This window comes from Orbicella faveolata, unplaced genomic scaffold (genome assembly GCF_042242905.1).
Source record: "Orbicella faveolata isolate gen_17 unplaced genomic scaffold, um_ofav_v1 contig_34, whole genome shotgun sequence".
Classification (NCBI taxonomy): Eukaryota; Metazoa; Cnidaria; class Anthozoa; order Scleractinia; family Merulinidae; genus Orbicella; species Orbicella faveolata.
In genome coordinates this window covers 7,657,670-7,665,000 of record NW_028301563.1, presented here as the reverse complement: position 1 = coordinate 7,665,000, position 7,331 = coordinate 7,657,670, and the positions used below count along the sequence as shown (strand labels likewise).

General features: G+C 36.6%; 1 protein-coding gene and 1 pseudogene across 2 annotated transcripts in view; both read right to left on the bottom strand.

Annotated features, from left to right (window-relative positions):
* The window catches only part of LOC110048332 (uromodulin-like), a 13,253-nt pseudogene extending 6,053 nt beyond the window's left edge, over positions 1-7,200 (bottom strand). Inside the window, exons 1-3 of the transcript XR_016201211.1 lie at positions 7,131-7,200; positions 2,430-2,692; positions 885-1,005 (exon numbers count right to left, since the gene is read on the bottom strand). The product of XR_016201211.1 is annotated as a uromodulin-like (transcript). The remainder of the gene's footprint in view (positions 1-884; positions 1,006-2,429; positions 2,693-7,130) is intronic.
* The window catches only part of LOC149104515 (pancreatic secretory granule membrane major glycoprotein GP2-like), a 290,181-nt gene that overhangs the window by 212,871 nt on the left and 69,979 nt on the right, over positions 1-7,331 (bottom strand). The window lies entirely within an intron of this gene.

Here is a 7,331-nt window from a genome sequence, read left to right as displayed (position 1 = left end):
GTCTCGTACAGATTGATTAGTTGACTGGTGTTATCAAAACTCCATTCGAACTCGGCTGATTCCCACTCTTCGACCGCCATGTTAATATTTCCACGAAGGCAAGTGACCCCAAGCTCGAAAACGATTAGCTGAAGCCATTTAACAAGCGGCAACTTGTTGAACGGAATAGAGCCAAGCCCTATATTCTTTTAACAACGTTCAACAACTTTGAACATGTTGAACGGCATATTTCTCATTTTCAACGTTAAACATCACATTATACACTGTTCAACATTTGTTGAACAGCAGCTGAAACATTCGTTAATTGCTCAACAAATGTTGAACCTTGTATCATTGGCTTAAAGTATGCTATACACAGACATGAAACAAACCTGCGCAATTTTGTCCATCTCCAGTGTATCCGTCTTTACAAGAGCAGTTGTACCCTCCATTGGTGTTGTTGCAGCTGGCGTTCACGTGGCATTTGTAAGAACCTCTCTCGCATTCATCAGTATCTAAAGTTAAGGTAAAACATGTTTCATAGGATCCACTGAATCGGAGAAGCAGCTAAGTTCCTTTAATTCGTTAGATTACCTCTAAAAATCATAAATTTGGAATGTTAGTTAAACTTGGTTTTAAGAGCCAATGTAACTGTGAATTTTTAACGAGAAGCTGCCTCTAATTGATCGAGAATTAGTCTGGTGAAAGGACCGGAAAATTCGTTTACTGAAGAGAGTCAAAAATCATGTGAATTAATTTTCTAGAAATATGCGAATGTTAATGTCAACATGTAAAGAACAGGATGTTCAAACTTTCAGCTTCTACCACAGAATGTTTGCTGTTCAACGAAATTTGCGCTAAATGATAGTTACAACACAAGGGTATGTTAGGAGTAGCATAGTTACCATTCTCACAGTGTTCGCCCTCGAACCCAGTAGTACACGAACATCGATATCCTTTCTGTGTAAAACCGGACTGACAAGTTGAGTTGTTCTCGCACTTCTGTCCGATCTTTCCGCACTTGTTCTGAAACGCAGAAAAGAAAAATAGTTGCTTATAATTAATTAAATGCTATCTCGTTGTTGGAATAAATATATGAACGACTGTTCAAGATATAGGTTTATTTCACAATTGGAATTGAAATTCTTGTCAGCCGACTTTAGCCGACTTAACCCGGGAGTAAGAAAAGTAATTTATATTAACTACTTAATAACCGAGAGTGAGGTCGTTACGGGAAAATTTCAAACTGAGGTCTTGTTGTATTGACCGAGCGATAGCGAGGTCAATACGGTAGGCCGAGCGGCCGAGCGGAAGTCGTCAATGTACATCCGGCGATGCGCGCGTTTACCGATTCATTCATCGTCTCAAACCCAGGGCAAAACTACACAGTCAGGGAACTTCACTACTGTAATTCTTTACGGGAAAAATGATTGTCACAGCTCTCAAAAAGGTATTTTAGTATCGTGGAGCCACAACTTGATGAGGTAGTTTTTCCAACTTTTGTGGCGAAACGTCAACGCATATAGAAAAGACAGAAAGTGCTTCAAAATGGTCCAAACCAACGGTCTTTCGGTGAAAGAAAATACTAATGCTTCAGAATACACTACTCAGAATAACTCGATCTTCGCGTTCGCTTTCGACAACATATCTTGGCAGTCTTCATTCTGGGACTTATGAATGAACTTTTCAAGCCTTGTGAGCGTATAAAACTTCCCGCAGGTATCAGAAACACTGCTACCGACAGAAACCGCCCGATTGTTTACACCTGATGATCCTTGAAGCTGATTTTCACTTGCTTGTGTTGAAGCGAGGGAATCTATTTGATGAGAACGGAAACGGAGTTCAATATTTCTGTAATTATTGTGACTAAGATGATAACTTATAAGTTTCTTCGTGGTTTACTGCTCAGGATACGTGACACATCTGCCGATGGTGTTTTTCACTTAGCGATTTTAGCTTTGCTCGACACTCGGCAAACTTTGATTGTTTTTCACTAGTGCTCGCCAAGGTTACCGGTAAGTCAAAAACGACTTCTATGTAAATGTTATTAAGGAAAAATCCCTAAACTTTTAGCTACTCGGAATTAAATTTACTTCTCTTACTGTTTTTAATCGGCTTTCATCGTTTCAATGCGCTTGAATTTTCCGAGCCGGGCTCTTCCTAATTTGCATAATCCGTAATCGGCCCGTGGGCATTACGGGAGAATAATGCCCTACAATTCAGTGACAATTAACCAATCAGAGCGCGCGTTATATCGCCTACAAACACAAGCCATATAATAAACAAATATTAAGATCTTAGTTTTCGTGGAGAGCTTTTATGCCCATTATCCTTGGTATAAATTGGCTTATTAAACAAGTGAAGGCGAAAAGTTAAACAAAATTAAAAAAAAAATAATAATAATAATAATAATAATAATAATAATAATAATAATAATAACAGTCACTTACTTAGGCGCCACGATAGTAGTAAAGCGGGCTGTCTTGCAGATCCCCGTCATGCTCCAGGTGAGTGGAGTTATTTAGCTCACATTCGTGTGTTCCACTGTCATGATCTTTGTTCTTGATATTAAGACTGACACAGTTTGCATCCAGGTAGCAACGGTATTCACACTCGTCCAAGTTCTTGACAGTCATGGTTTTTATCCAGTGGTTTACTAAATGTTTTTCAGCATAGAAATAGTAGGCTGGAAAGTACAGCTCACGTCCTCCATCTTGAAAAATATACACATGTTTATTTAAAGAGCTTATAATTAATAAAAGAAATTATGAAACAAGTACATATTATCTCTTATGAACATGCAGTATATCTTTTTTTCGATTTACTCCCCACCCACAAGATTAATTTTCTTTTTTTTTTTTTGCCAGAGCTTTGTATAAACAAATCGGTAAAACTATAATTTCTAATCACTTCGTTATCGCTCTGACACCAAATATGAAATAACTTCCTTAAAGGGGAGTCAAGAGTGTAGTCGCAATTTTCGTTTCCGCTTGCTAAGTCTTGTAACGATCCAAGATAACTGCATGATGTATTTCAGAGTTCACCTTTCAGTGTCAACGCTTTTTTATGAAGAATTTATGAGGAAATCCGATAGTAAATCGAGAAATTTCAGTTTTTAGTGGACCAGAATAATTTTAGGTACTTTTCAGTCCCTTTTACATTCTTAAAGCTAAAGATATATTAAATAGTTGCCTTAAATAACACTGAAAACATCATTTTATTTATGGGAACTGGAGAAAATAAATTTCACAGTTCAAAGAAATAATACAAACGCCGGTAAAATTATATCATTAGTTTCACTTCACCAGTACCTTCAAGTGTTTTTTCCATATGTAATGTGTTAGAAATAATTAATTTTTCAGAAGAATTTTAAAACAGTCAAACAGAAGTTTGCAACACGATGTAGACAATCTCAGTACAAAGTGTTTGTCCACATGTTACTCGAACCTCAGGTAATTTCCTTCTTAAACATTCGACGCTGATGGTTGAATCGTTTACTTAGTGTTTGAATGAAATTGCAAACTACAAATATTTTGAAGACTGGACACCTCGAAGTCGTAATTTAGTGATAATTAGCGAAGAACGTGAAAAAAGTCTAAACCTTAAATTCGATTTTTAAAGTACGAGTGGCGGCTTGTTTTTTAATCTTACCCTTGCTGATATCAAACGTAAATTCTCCAATCTAAGCATCACACATTTCTCAGTTACTTCCCTTGTGAGAATTTGGCGGTATATCAATGTAATATTCACGTTAACGTTGTTTTTGCCACCTGTCTATTCAGACAGCCTGTTAATATTCTGACAATAGAGAGTACTGATCAAGCTTTTCAAGTTTAGTTTTTAAAAAAATAGTAGTTATGGAACCCGAAATTTCGCTCAACGGCAGAAGAAGGAACCGTCTCCTCCAAATATTAGCTTTTGTTGACTAATAGGTCAGATCAAATCTTCGAGAAAATTTCTGTGTTGCAAGAGAGAAATTAGATTGCCTTAAATTTGGAAATGGCTAATTAGTACGAGAGACGACGTCTATGTCGGATTTACATCATCATCGATTTTAATCTTTAGCAAAATTTTACAAAATAATTCGCATTTAATTCGATAACACTTTTACTTTTGGGTCTAGACCCCGACAAACTTTTCTTTAGAATTTGCGCTTAAACAACCTCTGCTAACAGTATTGTTATTTTAAATTAGCGGTGGGTAATGATGAGGATCACGGAAATTTTAGTCATTACACTGCAAATGAAAAATAGGATAAAATTCTCTGTTCCTATCTAGTTTTTTTTTTTTTACTTTTTTTATTTTTATGCATTTTTCTGATACTTTCACGAGTGTTTCTGTAACTTGGTCCTGAACCACAGAAACAATTTGGAACATTATCAGTATCTGAGCCAAGTTTTTTTTATTAAAACTTTCGTAAAATCACCAAAAAATGCCTAACGTGATATATCTAGTTTGAAGTTTCCTCGGGCGCTTATCACTCCTTAAATTAAGCACTTTAAGACTCTTTCGGTTGCGCACTTTAACACTCCTTAACTTACGCACTTTCAGACTCCTTCAATTGCGCACTTTGATACCCCTTAAATTTGGCACTTTCATACTCCTTAAATAGCACACTTCAAGACTCCTAAAATTGCGCACTTCGAGACTCCTAAAATTGCGAACTTTAAGACTCCTGAAATTGCGCATGTTAAAACTCCTTGAATAGCGCATTTTAAGACCCCTTAAATTTCGCAGTATAAGCCTCCTTAAATTGTGCACTTTAAGACTCCTGAAATTGCCCACTTTAAGACTCCTGAAATCGTGCACTTTAAAACTCCTTGAATTGCACACTTCAAGACTGTTTAAATAGCGCACGTTAAGACTGTTTAAATAGCGCACTTTAAAACTCCTTAAATAGCGCACTCTAAGACTCCTTAAATAGCGCACTCTAAGACTCCTTAAATTGCGCACTTTAAGACTCCTTAAATTACGCACATTAAGACTCCTGAAATTGCGCAATTTAAGACCCCTGAAATTGCGCAATTTAAGACTTCTTAATTTGCGCAATTAAACACTCCTTAAATTACGCGCTTGAAGACTCCTAACATTGCGCGCTATAACACAACTTAAATAGCGCACTTTAAGACTCCTTGAATTGCGCACTCTAAGACTGTTTAAATAGCGCACTTTAAGACTCCTTAAATTGTGCACTTTAAGGCTCCTTAAATTACGCACATTAAGACTCTTGAAATTGCGCAATTTAAGACTCCTCAATTTGTGCAATTAAACACTCCTTGAATTACGCACATTAAGACTCTTAAAATTGTGCATTTTAACACTCCTTAAATCGTGCATTTTAAGACTCCTTAAGTTGTGCACAATAAGGCTCCTTAAATCGCACTAAATGACACTCCTTAAATCGCGCGCTTTAACACTCCTTAAATTTCCTCTTGTTATAATACGTATTCAAGCAGCTGATTATTACCCACTGTAGGATCATGAATTCACGTTAATTTATACTATGCTTTAAATTCCTTTTCATCGGGAAAAAATGCAAGAAAACGAAGAAAAATCAAAATGTGAATTCTCTTTACTCGTGCCATTACAATGTCAACAGCGCTTTCTCGGGCTCCGTGTTTGTATTGTATTAGACAAGGAAGGCTTTTACATGAACGAATCCCAAACCGAACAAATAAATAACAGATCAGAATTCTCTTGTCTGCTCAAAAATTTGCCTGGGTTGTGGGTGGATTTTGAGAAACAGCAGCAACTTCCTCTGAGATCTTTGTGAGTTTCGATCAACAGGCCAAAATAATGCAGAGTTGATTATTCTACTCGCGCTAGGAAACTGACTCTTTTAATGAACAGCATGAGACATATATACATGTATCACAAAGTAAAATCAGCTATGAAACAAAGATAACAAAATTGAAGTAATTTTAATTTGGTAAATATGGCTGATGTACGTATCTCATACATGATATTGTATTCAGATGATGCACGTATCTCATATAGGATATTTTTTTTAGACTTAAACAGATCTCGTGACTGTCCAAGGATTTACAGTAAGCACCTCCAGTTAACTGTTAGACACTTTTTCCAATGACGAAGAAAATACTCAGCAATAACTTTTAATCAAGTAAACATGGTTTCTTGAAACTTGTTATGAACAGTTCTACACTCGTTGCGTGATCTATGAACATGAACACGAACAGCCCGTGAGTTACGAAGAATGTATGACTTTGAACAATGCGTGATTATCGAAATATGCGTGATTATGTTTTTTTTTTCTATGTTTTTTTTTCTATGTTTCTCTGTGGTCTTAAATAGTTTAGCGATTGCGGTTTCCTGTATATGACAGCTCATGAATAGTTCGTTTTCCTTTATTTGACAGCTCATGAATAGTTCGTTTTAGGACTAGAATTTTAGGTTTCGAGTTCAGTTGCGATCAGCGTCAGTATTGCGAACATTCAATTGTATTCAAGCTTCATAGTATTAGTTCTTCCAAGCCACAGAGATTCACTCTTCAGAATCTACTAATCAACTACAATAAAGAGTAAAGAAATCTCTGGTGGTTTGATACGTTTGTCGCCTTCTGCACCAAAACTGTCGTCATTTGCCTTTTTAGGTATGAGAGGTAAAGCTAGTTTAAGATTTGTCTCACTTCCTCGTTTTACATGATGACAGTGCGGCACTTTTCTGACTGAACTGGTTATGAAGACAAACGCAAGTAGCGGTCTATCACATCGCTTCTAGATCTACGGCTAATCAAATATCGATTCAACCAGAGGACTAGAGACTAACCCTCGATCACGAAGAGAATTAGATAGGCTTGCTTACATATCACTTAATTTTCAAAAATTGGAAAGACTATGGTGACAATATCAGTTTATGCTACGCTTCTTTATTCTCGTCATATGTCCGCGCTTGAAAAGATTAATACAGCACAGAGAGATACGGGACTGACTCGGCGTAAGACAGAATGCAAACAATGTGATGCTTATTCGAACAAATTAGTTTAGGTATAATTTCCGACTAAAGATTCGTTGCCCAAATTATCAAGAATCCTTTAACAGCTATCTTTAACCAAACTGGGGAACACCGACTTAGAAATGAAGATAGTATCTATGAAATACAAAGCAGGTAAAGAGGAAATTTTTTTAACTCACCCTGCGCTTGAGTTGGACAAGGGATTACTAAAATCCATAACACGAAAACGAAAAGCAGAGAGAAACTCATTCTTAACCTGCGGCGGATGTCTCCACTTAATAAGTCTCAGAGACAAGTCAATACAGTACTGAATAGTCACCAGTGCGATCCTGTCGAATTAAGCTCCAACAAAAGTTAACAACGACTAATGAAAGATGGCA